Below are 21,046 nucleotides of genomic sequence, written 5' to 3' on the forward strand. Positions count from 1 at the left end.
AGAAGGACAACAAAGTAGTTTGTAGGCTTACTCACCGAGAAAGTAATTAAGAACATTATGAAATGTGTGAACGTTCTGAAGACGGAATAAAGCGGTAGCCTATTGGAATAATGAGATCCGTCAACATTCTGGCGGTATACTATGGTGTATCACTATCCTGGGGATTTTTTGATATTGGAATAGGGTGATAATCCTGATGATACAAAGGAGCAATATTCTGCTGATGGAAGAAGATTATTTTATCATAACAGAACTGGGACACTAGGTTAACGGAATGAAAACCTAAGCAGAAACAGGAAATATGCAAATAAATTTCAGGTCGTCTATTTTGCATTTAAGTCTGACCATAAAAGCAATGTAAACCATATTACACGTGCAGAGAGAGAGAGAGAGAGAGAGAGAGAGAGAGAGAGAGAGAGAGAGAGAGGGGGGGGGGGACACTAGAGTTGAATAGTGATAGAAGTTCACTCTCGACGTGGTTCGGAAGTCACGTACAGCCGTTGGTCCCGTTGCTGAATAACCACTGGTTCCATGCAACGTAAAAACACCATACAAACAAACAAACAAACTATAGTTGAATAAGTAATGAAACTGGGCCAAATCCGTGCAATACATTTCGCGTTTGACAAAATCCAAGAGAAATAATTCTGAGACTGAAAGCGCCTTTACGCTGGATAGTGTCCCCATACACGGACGGAGGACTGTGAATAAAATATGAACTTATAAACGTACTAATCTCTCTCTCTCTCTCTCTCTCTCTCTCTCTCTCTCTAAGATGGATTTGGATTCATTTAAAGCGTCCGTCGCTTGGCAAGTCAATTATCGTTCCGTCAGTGGAAGTTACCGAGGCAAACGTTAATTGTAAAATCATCGCAATATCTTTCAATTTCTACAAGATTCGTAAAAAACCCTTATTTTCCAAGAATCGCCCTTCCTCATTCTGGGAGTGGGGTGGGGGTGGGGTGGGTGGGGGTTAGGGGCGTGGGGAGAGGGATGGGGGTTGGTTTAGCACATTACTTTCCAAGTACCATCGGCCCTTTACTACAAAAACCCACGAACGAGGAAATGTGTCGGAAATGATGTAAGGTACCATTGTTGAAATTAATGGTTAACCAAAAATAACCAAATTAACTTAATATAATCAGTTAATAAAATCAGATGTAACAGCGACGAAATTACAAAATAAAAATAATGTAACTGAACTGATATGTTTTTTTTTTTTCGTATCCTATCACTCTCCCTCTATACCGTCTACGGATTTCGCTTCAAATAAAAACTAAAAAGGGTATTTTTTAATAACATATAATAACTAAATATAATCAGTTAGAAATCCGAATCATACCAACTAAATTAAAATAAAGTAATCAATGCAACTTGGCCGATATTTTTTATCATATCACTTCACCTATATCGTTTACGGATTTCATTTCAAATAACGAAAAAAATCAATAACAACATAACTAAATATAATCAATTACTGAAATCCGATTCGTAGCAAGAAATTACGTAAAACAGATGACGTATGTGATTCGATATGTTTTTATCCTAACAACCTCTCTACGTCGTCAACGGATTTCAATTTATATTAAATAAAAAAATGATAACGGATTTCAATTTATATTAAATAAAAAAATGATAACGGATTTCAATTTATATTAAATAAAAAAAATGATATCAGGTCCTCGAAAGTTAATTAAAAATCGAGCCACATCATCGCTCAAGTACCTCAAGTGTTTAAACCTTAACCCAACTATAGATAAAAGGAAGCTTTAGCATCGTGTGAGGAGGAAAATGACGTATAGGATACGTTGTTTGTTTATTTGAAGAGCCTCAGTGGCATGGTCAGTATGGTGTTGGCGTAACACCTCGGTAACCACGAGTTCGATTCTCGGGCATTCCATTGAGGTGTGAGAGATGTGTATTTCTGGTGATAGAAGTTCACTCTCGACCTGGTTCGGAAGTCATGTAAAGCCGTTGGTCCCGTTGCTGAATAACCACTGGTTCCATGCAACGTAAAAACACCATACAAAAAAAAAAAAAAAATATGTAGGATTATAAATGAACATGTTAAACACACCTATACAGTGATGAAGAGGAGTTACTAGATCTATATTTTGCATTGCCGTTTCCTTTTATTTCCATGACATGTGTTTTCTCCAGTTAATAAGTATTGCATATTATACACATATGTATACATATATATATGTGTATATATATATATATATATATATATATATATATATATATATATATATATATATATATATATATATATAGAGAGAGAGAGAGAGAGAGAGAGAGAGAGAGAGAGAGAGAGAGAGAGATCTAAGGAATAGAATAATAACAGGATTGGAGGGAAGACTAGTAACGTCGACAGTGGGAAACGTTCCCCCATTCATTTCTTGTCAACCAGCACGAAGCAAGGACATATATGCGTGTCCTATCAGGGACATTTTATTTTAAATGAAAAACCCCTTCGGTGAACTATTACTTAGAACCGAATCATTCAGATGCAGTGCTCATTAACTGGAGAAGATATATATCACGGAAATGAAAGGAAACTATAATATAAAATACAGATTTAATAATTCCTCTGTATCCCTGAAATAAAGCAAGAGCTGAAATAAGTATTTCACCCGAGTATAACCGTCCAAGAAATGAAATAAAATTGTAATAAAGGTTACAATGAATCATTTTTGCCCTGATAAGAAATAGTATATCTAAAATGCAGGTCACATCACAGCTCCTGGATAAAAATAGTATAGTATACCTAAAATACGTGTCACATCACAGCCCCATTACCTTTCAAATAAAATCCAGCAAAAAACAAGATTTCGATCATAATTTTACAATCGTAGTATTGACATTTAAAGTCACAGTACTGTTAAAAATATATTTTTGTACAAAAATATATTTTTAACACTACTGTGGTTTTTAATTGTCAATATTATAGCCTCGTTGCGGAGGTTCCTTAGTATCGCAGTATTTGTATTTTGGAAATAAAGTTGCAATTACCACACTAAAACAAAGGTACCATTAAGATTTAGTTATAGAGGAAATAAAGTTAAATGAATATAACATATCTTCATCCGGGAAACGAAACAAAAGCGAGGATAAAAGTATCGAAGAGCATTTCATTCCGCAAGTGCCTCAGTGGCGTGATCGGTATGGTCTTGGCCTGCCACCTCGGTGGCCGCGAGTTCGATTCTCTGGCGTTCCATAGAGGTGTGAGAGATGTGTATTTCTGGTGATAGAAGTTCACTCTCGACGTGGTTCGGAAGTCACGGAGAGCCGTTGGTCCCGTTGCTCAATAACCTATGGTTCCCCATGCAACGTAGAAACACCATACAAACTAATTTCATTACCTAGGGGACAAAATAAAGCTAAAATAAAACAACAGAAGCGTCATCCATTAAGGGAAGATGAGTCCTCTCCTACTACTACGCTCTGACGGGATAATCTCAAGGAGCGTCATGACCCCTGGCGGGGGATGGGAGGAAGGGAGAGATATATCCTTTTTTGGGGGGCGAATACGCAAACTGAAATAATTGAAGACCAGGCGATTTTATATATACTATATATATATATAATATATATATATATATATATATATATATATATATATATATGTGTGTGTGTGTGTGTGTGTGTGGTGTGTGTGTGTGTGTGTGTGTGAGTGTGTGTGTGTGTAAATAAATTCTTCTGCTAAAACAGGATATGCCTCATGTATAAAAAGCCCATTAAAACACTCTGGTTTAAAGCCAAGGACTATATTTCAGTGGACTATCTTCCATCCTGGAGCCACAGCTAAGTCAACGTTGGTTCTGTTAATTGTCTTAATCTGTTTCATTGTTGCCTTAAGGAAGATATTGTCCATATGGTCAGAGTCTCAGGCTCCACTGGAAAGCTTGATTCTTTTATTTTGTTTTACCAGTGAAGATTCTACCACCTGAAATTTGCATCGACAGCTGATTGTGACTACATATATACATATATATTATATATATATATATATATATATATATATTATATATATATATATATATATATATATGACTGGTAAAAATGTTCTGTAACAACAGAATTCCATCTAATAAAAGGAGCCCATAAAAACACCAAAATGTAGAGAGAAAATATAGTACATTTCTCTCTACATTTTTTTTGGTGTTTTTATGGGCTCCTTTTATTAGATATATATATATATATATATATATATATATATATATATATATATATATATATATATATATATATATATATATATATATTACAGGAATATGTGAAATCTAGGGATTTCACGAAATCCTTAGGGCATATGTGACCTAACCAATTCGCTTAGGATATACTACTAAATACGGTGAAACAGTGATTCATCTACACTGTTTCGCCATGTTTATATATCTTTGAAGTTGGATCTCGTGGTTTTGTAGTAACAAGCTTACTAAAATCTGGCCCCTGTGCCAGTATTTTGCCCATGGTGAACACTGGAGGACTACATTTACTAAAGTAACACGTCTCCTCCTAGTTGCACCCGCATTTGAATATCTTCGAACGAATGTTTTAGTACCTCCTCCTCGTGCGTGTTTCACATCCGGGACTTCCTGGCTGGCATAAACGAGGCCGCGACAAAGGGTGGATGATGTGGTAGTTCGATATCTCACGGCAGGCGCTGAGCTCAGCACTTTTTCTGAAAGGTTTAGCAGCGGCGTTTCATCGGCCGTTACCACAAAGAGGCGCTCATCTTAAATCTCAGGCGAGTCTGAGAATCAATGAGGTCCTGATTAGTTCATTTTTGAAAACAGTATACAATAGAGTAACACCTCAATGGTTTCATCGTGTTAGCGATGCAGAACAGACGTCTATGCTTTCTAGATTTTTTCTTTTGATCGCTCTCAGTCAACTGGTTCGTCAGTTATAGTTTTTGTGTGTACCACTTACTTTGGTATAGTCTGTTTCATTAAACCTCGACCAATCATTTGGTATAGTCTGTTTCATTAAACCTCGACCACTCATATTAAGCATCATTGAGTGGGTGGGGATACCGCACATAGCTGCTCGCTGCTGATACCTTATAGACCAGTGACCCTCTTTGGGGACGTGGGCGTGGGGCTGCAGCCTCATTCCAAAACTTCAATGCACAGAGCGGATGAGCAAACTCTTCTGGATTCTCATGGGCTGTCAGACAGACAAGACGTTAAACGGACGACTCAGAAATTGATTTGCTTGCTTGCTTCTCAACAGCTGTTTGTTTAAGTACACAACGTCGTGCATATATAGTGGTTTATCTTTACGTGCATGTCCTTTTCAACTTCACCTTATCATATTTCCCTTACATATAACTTCTCCCTTTTGTTAAAACATGGTGTTCAATTTTCTGGTGGCTTCCTTAGCCACTTATAACGGTGTTTTATTCATCCGAATTGTGTACATATCAGTATCATCATCAAAAATAATGGCAGAATTCACAGAATTGATTTTGTACACAATTCTTTCAATTCTCCTTATGTTATGTCCGGATCGACCCCTGTGGGCTACGACCTGTTCCCGACCTACCTACGAGACACACCTAAATACCTGTTGCCGACCCTGATACCCCGTCGCCTTTGATAACACCAGCCCGAAATTCCGTTGACGACCTACAGCACGATGAATATTGGACAGCAGCTTAATAATACCAGCGTGCCAGAAAGACAAATAATAAGGAGAATTGAAAGAATTTTGTACAAAATCAATTCTTTGAATTCTGCCATTATTTTTAATAAAATTTGTTTGAAAGTAGGTCTTTTTCCATCATATTACCATTATCGTTTATGTGTCTCATAAATATGCCGATATTTGTTCTTAAAGGCCAGAAACAACAACGAGAAAATAAACGCGCTAAAACTCTTTGCTGATAAATCAGTAGAAATTAGGCCAGCGGCGTTTCGCTCTACTGACCCAAGGTGAAAACTGCCCGCGAATTTGCAGTTCCTCGTTGGACGAGTGGTCTTCACGCTCGGCTACCAATCCGGTGGTGCGAAGTTCCATTCTCGGCTCGGCCAACGCGGAATCAGAAGAATTTATTTCTGATAATAAAAGTTATTTTCTTGATAGAATGTTGTTCGGAACCCACAATAAACTGTAGGCCCCGTTGCTAGGTGACTAATTGGTTCCTAGCCACATGAAAAATATCTAATCCTTCTCGCCAGCCCTAGGAGAGCTGTTAGTCAGCTTAGTGGTCTGGTAAAACTAAGATATACTTTAACCGTAAATTTTCGAAGTACAAACGGGAATATGAAACGGGATCCAGGTCAAGCCAAAGTTATATATAGCGGGTTCACTTAAGGTAGAGTCGTCGATGAGTCCTATGCTTACGAGACGCTTGTTTGGCGGCCGCTGATTGGCTGCTACCAGGAGGTAGGCAGCTCCTAACCAATCAGCAGCTGCCCAACAAACGTCTCGTAGGCAAAGAGTTCACCTAAGAATCTACCTTAAGAGAACCAGCTATAGTAAATATGACGAAGCACCGACTGGAGTTGGAGTAAAACTCCTCCGGGAATAGTTGGGATTCCTAATTGGAACCGAAGTTTCACTGGAATTCCTTCCGAATTTAGACGAGCTGATCCGACTTAACGGTGATCAGCTTCAGCTATGTTAGAGTATTATCATATAATATTTGAATAAATATATAATAAATATATGTGGCAGTTTGAAAATCATGAATAATTTAAACGGATTGTTTTAGCATATTCAGACTATCACTATCAATGCGAGTCTTTCGTCCACATGCGGCAGAATTGCATAAATATTACAAAAATGAGTTCAATCGTCTTTCGAATTAAGGAGATTTGTTTGGCTGTTTGTATAGTGTTTTTACGTTGCGTGGAACCAGTGGTTCTTCAGCAACGGGACCAACGGCTTTACGTGACTTCCGAACCACGTTGAGAGTGAACTTCTGTCACCAGAAATACACATCTCTCACAACTCAATGGAATGACCGAGAATTTACCTTGTGGCCACCGAGGTGGCAGGCGAAGACCAAACCAATCACGCCAATGGAGCGCTTCGAAGTAAGGAGAGACAAAGTAATGGTGCGTAGGATTGCCATCAAGTAACATATCAATTTACGAGCAGTCCAGAGTGGATGTAATTCTACTCTCTCGTACATGGAATTATCACGTGAATAATTATCGATGCCAGACTCATTGTGCACGATTACAAATAACTGAGTCAAAGACACAAAGTAACCATAATATGAAAAATGAACTAATAGCAACAACTATGCTCATAAATTACAACTGCAAGGAGGGAAGTAAGTATGACAGAAACTGTTCTTTCAAAGCATTGTGACCTCTGATAAATTGTCAACACGAAGGTTGGGGCAAACATCTGGAAACTATTCAATATTAAATTCATTTTCACGTAGTTCATCTTTTATATAACACACACACACACACACACACACACACACACACACACACACACACACACACACACACACATATATATATATATATATATATATATATATATATATATATATATATATATATATATATATATATATATATATATATATATATATACAGTAGTACCTCGAGATACGAAATTAATCCGTTCCGAGGCGCCTTTCGTATCATGAGGTTTTCTTATCTTGGACCACATTTTACATGTAAAATGCCTAATCCGTTCCAAGCCCTCCAAAAACACCCCAGTAAATTTCATAATAAAGGTAAATTGACCTATAAACAATGAAATACTACAGCAATTTGGACCATTCAATACTTAACTTAATAATAAAAATGCAAAACCTGTAAATAAAGTGTATATTAGTGTAAAAGAAATATTATTACTGTAATGTAAAATGTGGAAGCTTACCTTTCGAGTGAGGCTATCTCCAAAAGTGGCGGCAGAGAAGGAGGAGGACAAACGGCAGATACGTACACTTAACTTTACGAAACACATAAAAAAATGTCAGAAAAACAAACTAAACTTTACAAAACACATTAACAAAACTGTAACACTTAACTTTACAAAAAACTTTAAATAAAATTTATTTTGTCTTTTTTTGATTTTTACATTTCTTTTTACTTTTTTATACTTTACGTAATTTCAATTCCTTCACCACCGAATGGATGCCAGTCCGTTTACGGAATTTTTTGAACCACCCATGAGAAGCCTTGAACTCTGGGGTTGCCGTTGATGTCCCCTCTCCGCCGTCGTCTTCGGCTTGGGCAATCAAATCGCCAAAAATAGCGCTGGCCTTCTGGCAGATTGCCGTCTCGGTTATCGTACCGCCATCAACTTCTTTGTCCTCGATCCATACAAGAAACAGCCTTTCCATTTCATTATGCACATGGCTCCTCTTGTTGGACAAAAGTCACGCCCTTGAAAGCTGTAGCTGCTTAGATGGCTTCCTTCTGCTTAAGGATGGTGCCTATCCTTGAGGGATTTCGGCCGTATTCCTTAGTGATCACACTCAACCGCAAGCCAGCTTCATACTTTTTTATTATCTCCATCTTTGTCTCCATTGAAAGCATTCTCTTCATTCTGTGAACTTCAGCAACTTTCTTGGGACCCATGACTATATGTACTGTACGTAATTAAGTTACGTATGTAGTACGTATACTAATTAGGTTCTCCCAACACGATAAAGTAGCACAACGAAATCACTAATGAATTTACGATACTAAACGAAATCGTTGGACCGAACGAATGCCGCATGCGTACGATAAAGCTTCGGGTGCAAAGTGGCCGAGCGAAGGCACGCCACCACGTAAGATGCATGATGGGAGGGATGCTGTCCAATAGGAGAGAAGGATCTCATGGCTTGGCTAGCATCAGGAACCATTGGGAGAGCAGGAGGATGGTGGCGAGTCTACTAGAACTAAGATGGCGGCGCGCGGAGCGAGTTTCAAAATTGTTATCGGGCGAATCTCAGACTTTCAGAAACCTTTCGTATCTTGAAAACTTTTCGTATGTAGAGCAGTAAAATTTTTCGTGTCAGCTTTCGTATCTCGAGTTTTTCGTAAGTTGAGCCTTTCGTATCTCGAGGTACCACTATATATATATATATATATATATATATATATATATATATATATATATATATATATAGATATATTATTATATATATATATATATATATATATATATATATATATATATATATATATATATATATATATATATATATATATATATATATATATATATATATATATATATATATATATATATATATATATATATATATATATATATATATATATATATATATATATATATATATATATATATATATATATATATATCACAACATATCCACAGGTGAGAAATAAGAGGCGGGGTGTAGGTCCTAACTGGTTTTAACTCTATTTCCAAGCCATTGACGAAGTGTAGTATATATATTTGTGATTTCTAATACTATGTATCAGTCCTTCGTCAATGGCTTGGAAATAAAGTCAAAACCAGTCAGGACCTACACCCCGCCTCTTATTTTTTCACCTGTGGATATGTGTGATATAAGTCAGGTGTCAAAGTGATTATAATCTATATATATATATATATATATATATATATATATATATATATATATATATATATATATATATATATATATATATATATATATATGTATATATATATATATATATATATATATATATATATATATATATATATGACTGGTAAAAGTGTTCTGTAACAACAGAATTCCATCTAATAAAAGGAGCCCATAAAAACGCCAAAATGTAGAGAGAAAGTACTATATTTCAGAGACTGCTGTCTCTCTCTTCAGGTATATGAATGAGAAAAGTTTACAGAAAAGGTGGTATTTATACCAAGAGATTCGTCCACAAGTAAGCCAATTTAGGTCACCCCCGCTGATAATCTTCCTTTAATCTTCTTAAGCGTTGGTTGAATGAACACTGCGTCGACGATGTCCGATGTTCCAATTCCCTTTTGAGATGTTCATTACCTGCTTCTCTTTTATTAAGGCCGATTCCATCATTTGACTCTTGTACCGGCAGTTGCTGCTATAAATTACACGTGACATATTCCAGTTTATTCTATGTTATGTTCATTTATATGATTGAAATAGCCAGTTCTGTTGTCCATACCTAACTGACCGTTTGTGTTGTATTAATCTCTGGGGAAGTGATTTACTGTAAATCCGATGTAAGATTGGTCACAGTCCTGGCATGGGATCTCATATACCCCAGAGTCTTTGGGCGATGTCTTTTGTTGGACGTTAATCAGGGATTTGGCTAAGGTATTTGGGTAGGTAAATGCAAAAGGGTTGGATTTCCAGGGTGTGAGTTACTCTCTTAATCGTCTCCAGGTGGGGAATTTTTATTTTATTGTTGGGTGTGTCTCTGGTCTTGTCTTTAGGGGGTCGGTAGAAAATTACGTTTGCTTTTTGAATTGCTTTCTCAATTATATGGTCAGGATACTTTAAAGATGAAAGTTGCTTGCGAATTAGTTCAAATTCTTTTTCCAGGAAATCTGGGGAACAAATTCGTAAGGCTCTTAAGAATAGGTTGCTAGCTAGACCTATCTTGATAGTATTGTCATGATAGCTAAAGTAGTGGGAATATATGAAAGTGAGAACGTGGTTTTTCTGTATATGGTAAGTTTGTATTCTGTCGTGTCTCTGATTATTAAAACATCAAGAAAAGGAATTTTGTTGTCTGTTTCCCATTCAACTTTAAATTTGATGCTGGGCACTAATGCGTTTAATTTTGAGAGGAATTCATTCAAATTACCCCACTTATTATCCCAAAATGTTAGTATGTCATCCACGTATCTCATCCACAGGACGTTCTTCAGTTTTTAAGGGAAAAATTATCCCCCTATTCAGATCATTTCCCTTTGGCACTTGACAAAATAATAAAGTTAGTTGAATTATGTGCATCTAATAACGTATTTTCATTCGGGGAATCATTCTACAAGCAAAAATTGGGTGTAGTATGGGTAGTCCTTAAGTCCTATTTTAGCAATCTTGTACATGGAATACTTTGAAACTACAGTAATAAATGCATAAAACCCAAAAACATGCTGTGGATGAGATACGTGGATGACATACTAACATTTTGGGATAATAAGTGGGGTAATTTTAATGAATTCCTCTCAAAATTAAACGCATTAGTGCCCAGCATCAAATTTAAAGTTGAATGGGAAACAGACAACAAAATTCCTTTTCTTGATGTTTTAATAATCAGAGACACGACAGAATACAAAACTTACCATATACAGAAAACCAACGTTCTCACTTTCATATATTCACTACTTTAGCTATCATGACAATACTATCAAGAATAGGTCTAGCTAGCAACCTATTCTTAAGAGCCTTACGAATTTGTTCCCCAGATTTCCTGGAAAAAGAATTTGAACTAATTCGCAAGCAACTTTCATCTTTAAAGTATCCTGACCATATAATGAGAAAGCAATTCAAAAAGCAAACGTAATTTTCTACCGACCCCCTAAAGACAAGACCAGAGACACACCCAACAATAAAATAAAAATTCCCCACCTGGAGACGATTAAGAGAGTAACTCACACCCTTGGGAAATCCAACCCTTTTGCATTTTACCTACCCAAATACCTTAGCCAAATCCCTGATTAACGTCCAACAAAAGACATCGCCCAAAGACTCTGGGGTATATGAGATCCCATGCCAGGACTGTGACCAATCTTACATCGGATTTACAGGTAAATCACCTTCCCCAGAGATTAATACAACACAAACGGTCGTTTAGGTATGGACAACAGAACTCGGCTATTTTCAATCATATAATGAACATAACCATAGAATAAACTGGAATATGTCATCCGGTGTAATTTATAGCAGCAACTGCCGTACAAGAGTCAAATGATGGAATCGGCCTTAATAAAAGAGAAGCAGGTAATGAACATCTCAAAAGGGAATTGGACATCGGACATCGTCGACGCAGTGTTCATCAACCAACGCTTAAGAAGATTAAAGGAAGATTATCAGTGGGGGTGACCTAAATTGGCATTACTTGTGGACGAATCTCTTGGTATAAATACCACCTTTTCTGTAAACTTTTCTCATTCATATACCTGAAGAGAGAGACAGCAGTCTCTGAAATATAGTACTTTTCTCTCTACATTTTGGTGTTTTTATGGGCTCCTTTTATTAGATATATATATATATATATATATATATATATATATATATATATATATATATATATATATAGATCATATATATACATATATATATATATATATATATATATATATATATATATATATATATATATATATATATATATATATATATATATATACATATATATATATATATATATATATATATATATATATACATATATATATATATATATATATATATATATATATATATCATATATATATATATATATATATATATATATATATATATATATATAGAGATATAGATAGATAGAGATAGAGAGAGAGAGAGAGAGAGAGAGAGAGAGAGAGAGAGAGAATCTAATGATCATATTTTTACTAGGTAAGAGGCTACTGTGGCTGTTACAAAATTATCTAGATCGAGGTGGGTTGATGCCGACTCCAAAACAATGAATACTCGAGCGCGACAGGGATTTGTAGGTGAGAGGAGGCGTTAACTTATACCCCTCGTGATAGCCTTGTGGGTAAAGAGCTTCACTCTAGGTCTTGAATTCTTGGTTCCATGGTTGGCGCTCATGAGCCGACGGATTTCTTATCGGCTAACCTATGTGAAAATGTGGTAATTCCGAGGTAGAGCGAATTAGATATTAAGGGATATTTGTAGCGTAATGTGTATATATGAATCACGGCGATGTGATAACACTCATACACATTACCTTTGAAAAGAGGTGTCACCACCACTTATATACTACAACTTGACAATTGTGGATATACACCTGTACAGAAACCCACGTTACATGAGCCTTCTAATTAACGTATAACGTAAAATAACGTCGCACTTATCTTTTACCCAGCCTCAACTTCCCCCTTCTTAATCTTAATGCAATTATGACGCTAACTAATGCCGTCTCAAAAGACCGATTGGATCCTACAAGCCTTTAATAATAACTTGATTAGTCGCTGTGACTACAGAATACAGAACTGACCTAGTCAATAGCAGATGTTATGACCCGAGTTACGCAACGGCTGGCAACGAATCCCCTCATTATGTAACGTTTCCTAATGTTGAACTCGTTTTCATTCATCGGTATGGACATATACATACATACATACATACACACATATATATATATATAATATATATATATATATATATATATATATATATATATGAACAAACTTTATCATGAAGTATATAAAACGTGATGCTATGTATAAATAAATGTTTTTGCCACGAAGGAAAAAATGAATAAGCGAGAAAAACATAGTAAAAAGAAGGCTTAATATCCAAACTGACACTACTAGATTAGCAATAAGGTCGATTTCACTCTACAGAAACAAGGAAACACCTGAGGGTAGCCATACCTTGGAGGGTAAACACGTGGTAAACAGGTTATTCTTCCAGAAAAACAGTATATTTTGAAAAAAACAAGGAAACATATACAACTTAATATCATGAAATTTACACATATTTTCCCAAAAAATTATTTTTAATAAAAAGACGAAAGAAAATATAAATATAAATATAAATATAAATATAAATATAGTGGGCACAATTTTCAGTGTCGAAAATGATAACGATGATTGCAGGTCCACAATAATATCGCATATGAAGTATATAAAGTGTTTAATGATAAGAGCTTTCGAACCCTGCACCAGGTTCATCCTCAGCAAAGTGAACATTATGAATTTAAAAATCTTTCGAAGTAAACTTCTGAATAGGACAATTATTCCACTGTGACGAACGCAAATGAAGGAAGCGCTCAACAGCCCAACTGGGTGATTCCGTTGTTGTTCGAATTCCTGCTGGTTATTCTGCTGGAACGTCTTGTTGGCTGTGATGATGCTGCACGGTGTTCCCTTGGCGATGCGGCTGTAATAATGTTGGACATCACGTCCCCCGTGTTGTAATCTGTCTGAGGGAGGAGAGCAGAAGAGGGGGCAGCATCAGGCGGAGAAAAAACAGAGCTTGTCTTAAGATTAAAATTTTTAACAAAGTTTTTAAGAATGCAAAAATTGACTAATGGGTCTTCCCCAACGAACGACTTGTTACCGTAAAAAGCTTGTCCTAAGTTTATGGCGGCACCTTCCACTAGTCTTCTTGTTTGGACATTGTTATTTTTAAAAATTATGTTAGATCCATCCCAATTCGGTCTATGGTTGTTCTTAAAAGCATGGGAGACTATTGCATTGTTCTGTGCATGAAGTGCATATGCTCGTTTGTGTTCCCTTAATCGGGTCGGTAATCCTCTTCCACTTTCCCCAAAACACCATTAGCCATAAACTAATCAGAAACAACAATAACGATAAGAATACTATCATTCCGGGAGTATACGAAATCCCCTGCCATGACTGCAAGGAAAAATATTTTGAGGAAAGTGGAAGAGGATTACCGACCCGATTAAGGGAACACAAACGAGCATATGCACTTCATGCACAGAACAATGCAATAGTCTCCCATGCTTTTAAGAACAACCATAGACCGAATTGGGATGGATCTAACATAATTTTTAAAAATAACAATGTCCAAACAAGAAGACTAGTGGAAGGTGCCGCCATAAACTTAGGACAAGCTTTTTACGGTAACAAGTCGTTCGTTGGGGAAGACCCATTAGTCAATTTTTGCATTCTTAAAAACTTTGTTGAAAATTTTAATCTTAAGACAAGCTCTGTTTTTTCTCCGCCTGATGCTGCCCCCTCTTCTGCTCTCCTCCCTCAGACAGATTACACACGGGGGACGTGATGTCCAACATTATTGCAGCCGCATCGCCAAGGGAACACCGTGCAGCATCATCACAGCCAACAAGACGTTCCAGCAGAATAACCAGCAGGAATTCGAACAACAACGGAATCACCTAGTTGGGCTGTTGAGCGCTTCCTTCATTTGCGTTCGTCACAGTGGAATAATTGTCCTATTCAGAAGTTTACTTCGAAAGATTTTTAAATTCATAATGTTCACTTTGCTGAGGATGAACCTGGTGCAGGGTTCGAAAGCTCTTATCATTAAACACTTTATATACTTCATATGCGATATTATTGTGGACCTGCAATCATCAATATAAATATAAATATATATATATATATATATATATATATATATATATATATATATATATATATATATATATATATATATATATATATATATTGAGCAAGAGAAAGAGGGAGAGAGAATATCCAACCAGAGAGAGAGAGAGAGAGAGAGAGAGAGAGGAGAGAGAGAGAGAGAGAGAGAAATAATAACTATATATATGTGGGACTAATTTATGAGTTCATTTATTTTAAGGTCCTTCATAAACATCTTACAAATATATGGGTCCAAATGGTACATTCCCAGACTAAGATTTAGGTTGTTTTTATTAGTGATTTGTATAATTGCTTATTCCAGTAAATTTCTTGAAACATAATCATTAGATCTAGCAATTACAGAGGTATCACCCCAATTAATACAATGAGATTTTTCACTCAGATGGATAAACAGTGCATTTGAAGTCTGGGCTGTTCTAACTGAATACATATGCTGCTTAATACATACACATAAATTTTTACTTGACTGACCAACGTAAAACGATGGGCAATCCTTACAAGGAATTTTGTAAATGATGTTGTTATTTGTTACTGGACTATTCTTAATTAGCATATCTTTAATGGTATTGTTATAAGAGAACACTACATTAACATTAAACGATTTAAATATTGATTTTATGGTTTCAAATCCACGAAAGTAAAGTAAGCTAAGTACATTTTTAGGCATTTCTTTTTCGTTAATAGCAACACTATAAAACTTTTTGTGAGCTTTTTGATAACATAAATCAATTAAATGAGGTGGGTAGCAGAGATCGTTTCCTATCTTTTTTATGTATTCTATTTCTTGGTCAAGATATTGTGGACTCGTGATATGCAAAGCACGTAGGAACATAGAAGAAAACCTTGAAATTTTAATATTAAGATGGTGGCCAGAATAAAAATGTACATATGTTAAATTATTTGTGGGTTTTCTATAAATACTGAATTTGCATTAGAAAGATTCTCTATGTATTAATACATCTAGGAAAGGGATGACATTGTTATTTTCCATTTCAACAGTGAATTTTATGGATGGCACTAAATTATTCAATTTAGACAGTAAATCATTTACATCAATACCAACAGGTAAGACTACTAAGATATCATCAACATATCGGTACCATTTTATGGGGACAAGTGTGATATTCGGGAGGTGTTGTCTCTCAAAAAATTCCATATATAAGTTTGAAAGGAGAGGTGATAACTGAATCAAGGAAATTATGTGACTAACGGACATAGGCAATTCATGCAGTACAAGTTCATTACTAAAATATTCTAGCACATACATCAAAACTGACAAAGATATCGCTAGGGTTTAGTACAATGTTATTTAATTTTTCCACAAGATCAAGAGAATTCCGGATGTGTGAATTAGATACAGTTCCTAGTAGCGGCGATAACAATTTAGTAAGATATTTAGATAGTTTATAAGCAATTGATCCTACAGTACTAATAATTGGGCGCATAGGTTTGTTACCCTTATGAGTTTTGACTAGGCCATATAAATAAGGTAATGAGGGACACTTTACGGTTAACTTACACAAAAGTTCTTTTTTATCTTTAAGAATTTGTCTGATATTGATATTAAAGTTTTTTATTACTTGGTCCAACGGATTTTTTGCGAGTTTTTTGTAAGTTATTTCATCTTCTAGTAAAGAATGCTTGCGTGATATGTAGTCAGTCCATAAGTTAATGTTGAAAAAAAAGGGGGGGGGGGCGTGGAAAAGGAAACCTATGGCGTGGTGTTTATTAAAAACCTTAAAGGTAAGGCCTCAACCTCGGCCCCCCAACAACAACCCTTAAAAAAAGATGAGCCAACCTTTGGCGTGGCATAAAAACCTGTAAGCTAATGCCTCAAAAATAAATAACTACATAAATTAACTAATATAAATAAATAAAAACTGGGGTAAAGGCAACCTATTGCATAGAGTGAAATACCGTAAGTTAATACCTTCAACGCCCCCAACCGCCTCCCCCCCAAAAAAAAAAAACCCCCCCCCAAAAAAAAAAATCTGGTGAAGAGGCAACTTCCGGCATGGCATACAAACTCTTAAGTAAATGCCTCCACTCCACTCCACACACACACACACACACACACACATACACACACAATAAGGGGTGGGGGGTGGGGGAAGAGCCAACCTCTGGCGTGGTGTGAAAACCTGTAACTTAATGGCCCCAACTCACTCAAAAAGAAAGAAAAAAAAAATCGTGTAACTGCTGGCAAATCCAAAAGTATGTGCGGTTTGGCAGACCCAGGAGGGTCTTGCATGAACTGAATATAGAATTTAGACCAAAGGCCAAGCACTGGGACATAAGAGGTCATTCAGAGAGAGAGAGAGAGAGAGAGAGAGAGAGAGAAAGAGCAACTTTCCACATTCTGTCGTTGTTTTCTCTCCCTGAAGATAAGGGTCGTCACGACTGTTGCCATGCCTCCTCAACCCAAGAGAAAATTTATGTTCCCTAAGGGGCCCATCACATTAACAGACAAGCATCCTTCTTTGCCCACAGACACCACCCTAAAATGCCATTTTAAAGAGATAGTGTTTATTTGATTAAGCTATTCAACTGTGAAGGGGTCTCCTGAGAGTCTCATGTGGTATGTCCAAAAGAGGAACAATGACACTTACTATTTATTATCTCCGGCCCTACTGTTAATATGATAATAATAATAATAATAATAATAATAATAATAATAATAATAATAACAGCACTAGCAAAACCAGACTAGATCCCTGGCCAGCAAGTCTGAAGTTCCATTATCGTGCTCAGGCAGTCTACCGTTCAGAACTCACGTAGGACGGTCCCTAGGCCTAGAAGGAAGACAGAGCAGAAAGTCGCCTTACGTCGCTAGCGGTCTAGTGCAAGAGTGCAACGAATTACGAAAGGGATATCCTTCAATGTGTGTGTGTGTGTGTGTGTGTGGAGGGGGGGGGGGGATCACGGCAAACTCTATCAAAGAAATCAACTGAGAAACATTAGTCTGCACATGATTTATCAACGTATTATCATCACCTAAAAGCGTAACCCTCTTACTTGTTACAAGCCGAGTGGGCGATAATGCAAAGCAATTTTCCTAACTTCCAACAACCTTACCCTTTGGCTTAACACGGCAACGTTCCGTTCATTATCCAGAGCAAGTCAATAATGAGCTATAATGAACTTGGGACTAAAGCACCTCGGGAGAGGAAGTCAACACGTGACTGAAATGGAATGTTTACAAGCAAAAACAACGGACACAGTACGATACAACTCATTAGAGCATTCGGCAAACATCTTTCATGCGGTATTTTTAAGCATCATGAGATGTGTAGTTACTGACGAGAGAGAGAGAGAGAGAGAGAGAGAGAGAGAGAGAGAGAGCTGACTTTTGCAACCTACTGAACTCTTAAAGATGCGATACATTAACCACTCAATGTGTAGGTATTGACGAGAGAGAGAGAGAGAGAGAGAGAGAGAGAGAGAGAGAGAGAGAGAGATTTAATTTGGAAACCTAACGAACTCTTAAAATGCGACTACGGTACTCCGTCCGTCCGCCCCTCCCTCCCTCCCCGTGCAATCCGTGATCAAGACATGCTAACTGGAAACCATTGTTACCGCGTTTAATACATATATTACAAACAAATTTACCTCACCGAAATGAAATCGAAACACAAAAAAACACTTTTCGAACACGAAAGTATCCTTTACCAAATGACGAAAAAATTAGTTCATGTACTTACAGTCTGGAGAAGTTCTGCTCTCAATTGCAAACGTGTCCAGTTGACCGCTCAATCCTTTGGTAACTTGATTCACAAACCGATGGGACACACCTGCAAGGTGAAAATAATATCTATAAATTTATCAGTCAGGAAAATACACTTGAAATATATAAAATCTAAAAATAAATTTAAATCCGTACTTAAACAAGAGGAGAATGATATTGCACTCGTTACGTATCTTTAAACGGATCCTACGCTACTGATATTACTGATGACTAAGAGTGACTCCGTTTAAGAATATGTCAGCCTATACTTTCACACTATAACATACTGGTAGAAGCGGCGGCATAATCATTATTATCTAAACGAAGCAACAAGCTTTCTGGTATGGATGTGGCATGTAAATACATCCGTTGACTTAATATTGACAGCAGATCATTAGGAGAGAGAGAGAGAAAAAAAATGAAAGACTTGCGCCAGAACAAAGGACATGGTACTATCTGGCCTTCACACACTTCATTCTTGTACCGTTATGAACATAATATTGCTACGATGTCTCAGTACTACTGAACGACACGTCACCCATCAAGCTGTGCTATCATTAACACACACGATTCCCCATTATTGGCTCATAAAATTTAGTGTATTTATTAGTATAAGTCATCTATTCAAATCGAGGTAAAAAAAAGTCACAGAAAAAAAATCGCAGGGAAAAGCCAACGTTAAGCTTATGGCTACAGTATCTCAAGTGGGCTTTGCATGCTCTTCTAATGATATTTCAACAAATTTATTTATCATAATCCTCATTACTCTTTCTTTGATCGAAATAATCCTTGTACTTGATTCTACCCGGACAAGGACTTCACCTATAGTGTTCCATAAACTCCTTCCAGAATTCCTCGTCTGCCAACATAGCTGTCATGTTTCCCTTTCAGCATCTAGTTAATACTGATTGATTGAATATAGAATTTAGGCCAAAGGCCAAGCACTGGGAACTATGAGGTCATTCAGTGCTGAAACGGAAATTGACTGTAAAGGGTATAATGGAAGGTGTAAAACAGGAGGAAAACGTCGCAGTTGCACTATGAATCGTTTGTTGAGAGGCTGCAAAGTAAGATGCAAGAAAGAGAATATGAACAGAGGTACAGTTAAAGGAATGAAAGGGACTGCAAGGAGGGGGGGGGAGGGGGCAGGAAAGGAATGCTGAGCAAGGTGCACTGACGGCACTAAGCCCCTGCGAGGGAAATCACATCTTAAGACGTGGTTTAATAACTCATTGTGTTCCTCATCCAAAAGTCTAAAGAAAAATGCTTTTTCCAGATTTCCCTCGTTAACGAAAGGGTCGCGGTCCCCCCTCACCCCAGGCTATACATCGACGCGGAACAAAATAGCAGCTTGAAAATAACGACAAAATAAACAATTTGGTAAATGCTTACACATTAAGCTTGCTCACGGAGATAAATATATCGCACACACAGGAAGGCAATGAGTGCTGCATTTCATATTTAGCTGCGTAATGGGGCGTCTAGATTTTGCTACCAAGAACAGCCGAGTAAAATGATGAACGAATCCATTTTACATAATAACAAATACTATCGTATTTGGATGGAAAGAGTTTAGTTATTAGGCATGTATGTATCCACCTTTACGAGTCCCCAGTAATTAAACATGGCGGACTCTACTTGGGACGACGCCCGTGTTTCGTACTAACCCCTCGGGGATCAAGGTACAATTTACTATGTATTATATTATTAAATAAAAATTGTTTATTACTTACACACACATTAAACCAGACTTCCAGTCACCTGCACGGAAACAGAGAGACTAGTTGAAGACAATATACAACACTGCAGTCTGACGTATAACCGTGATACAACTAACACAGCGGACCGTGTCCGTGGCCTGCTCAGTGACAATGAATGCCAAAGGTGCACATATTCTTAGCGAACAAGGAATATAGGCTACGTAAACAAACGTTTAAATAAAAGAAATAAAAGACTCTTAGTTAAGGCCATTCGATAATCAGTTATACATAATTTTATTAAAAGTAATGGCTACTTCAGCAGCATTACACTTGTAGAGATTCTTCTCTATTTTCCGAATAGCGGCTTTTTTCCGTGCTACTTAGACAGGCTAGTAGAGCGCCTATGGAGGTCATG

General features: G+C 36.7%; 1 long non-coding RNA gene across 1 annotated transcript in view; it reads right to left on the reverse strand.

Annotated features, from left to right (window-relative positions):
- LOC135212609 (uncharacterized) overlaps positions 1 to 20,785 on the reverse strand; it is a 62,570-nt gene extending 41,785 nt beyond the window's left edge. The window contains exons 1-2 of the long non-coding RNA XR_010313941.1: positions 20,665 to 20,785; positions 18,909 to 18,998 (exon numbers count right to left, since the gene is read on the reverse strand). This is a non-coding gene — a long non-coding RNA (uncharacterized LOC135212609). The remainder of the gene's footprint in view (positions 1 to 18,908; positions 18,999 to 20,664) is intronic.
- Between the last annotated feature and the right edge of the window lie 261 nt (positions 20,786 to 21,046).

This window comes from Macrobrachium nipponense, chromosome 19, assembly GCF_015104395.2.
Source record: "Macrobrachium nipponense isolate FS-2020 chromosome 19, ASM1510439v2, whole genome shotgun sequence".
NCBI lineage: Eukaryota > Metazoa > Arthropoda > Malacostraca > Decapoda > Palaemonidae > Macrobrachium > Macrobrachium nipponense.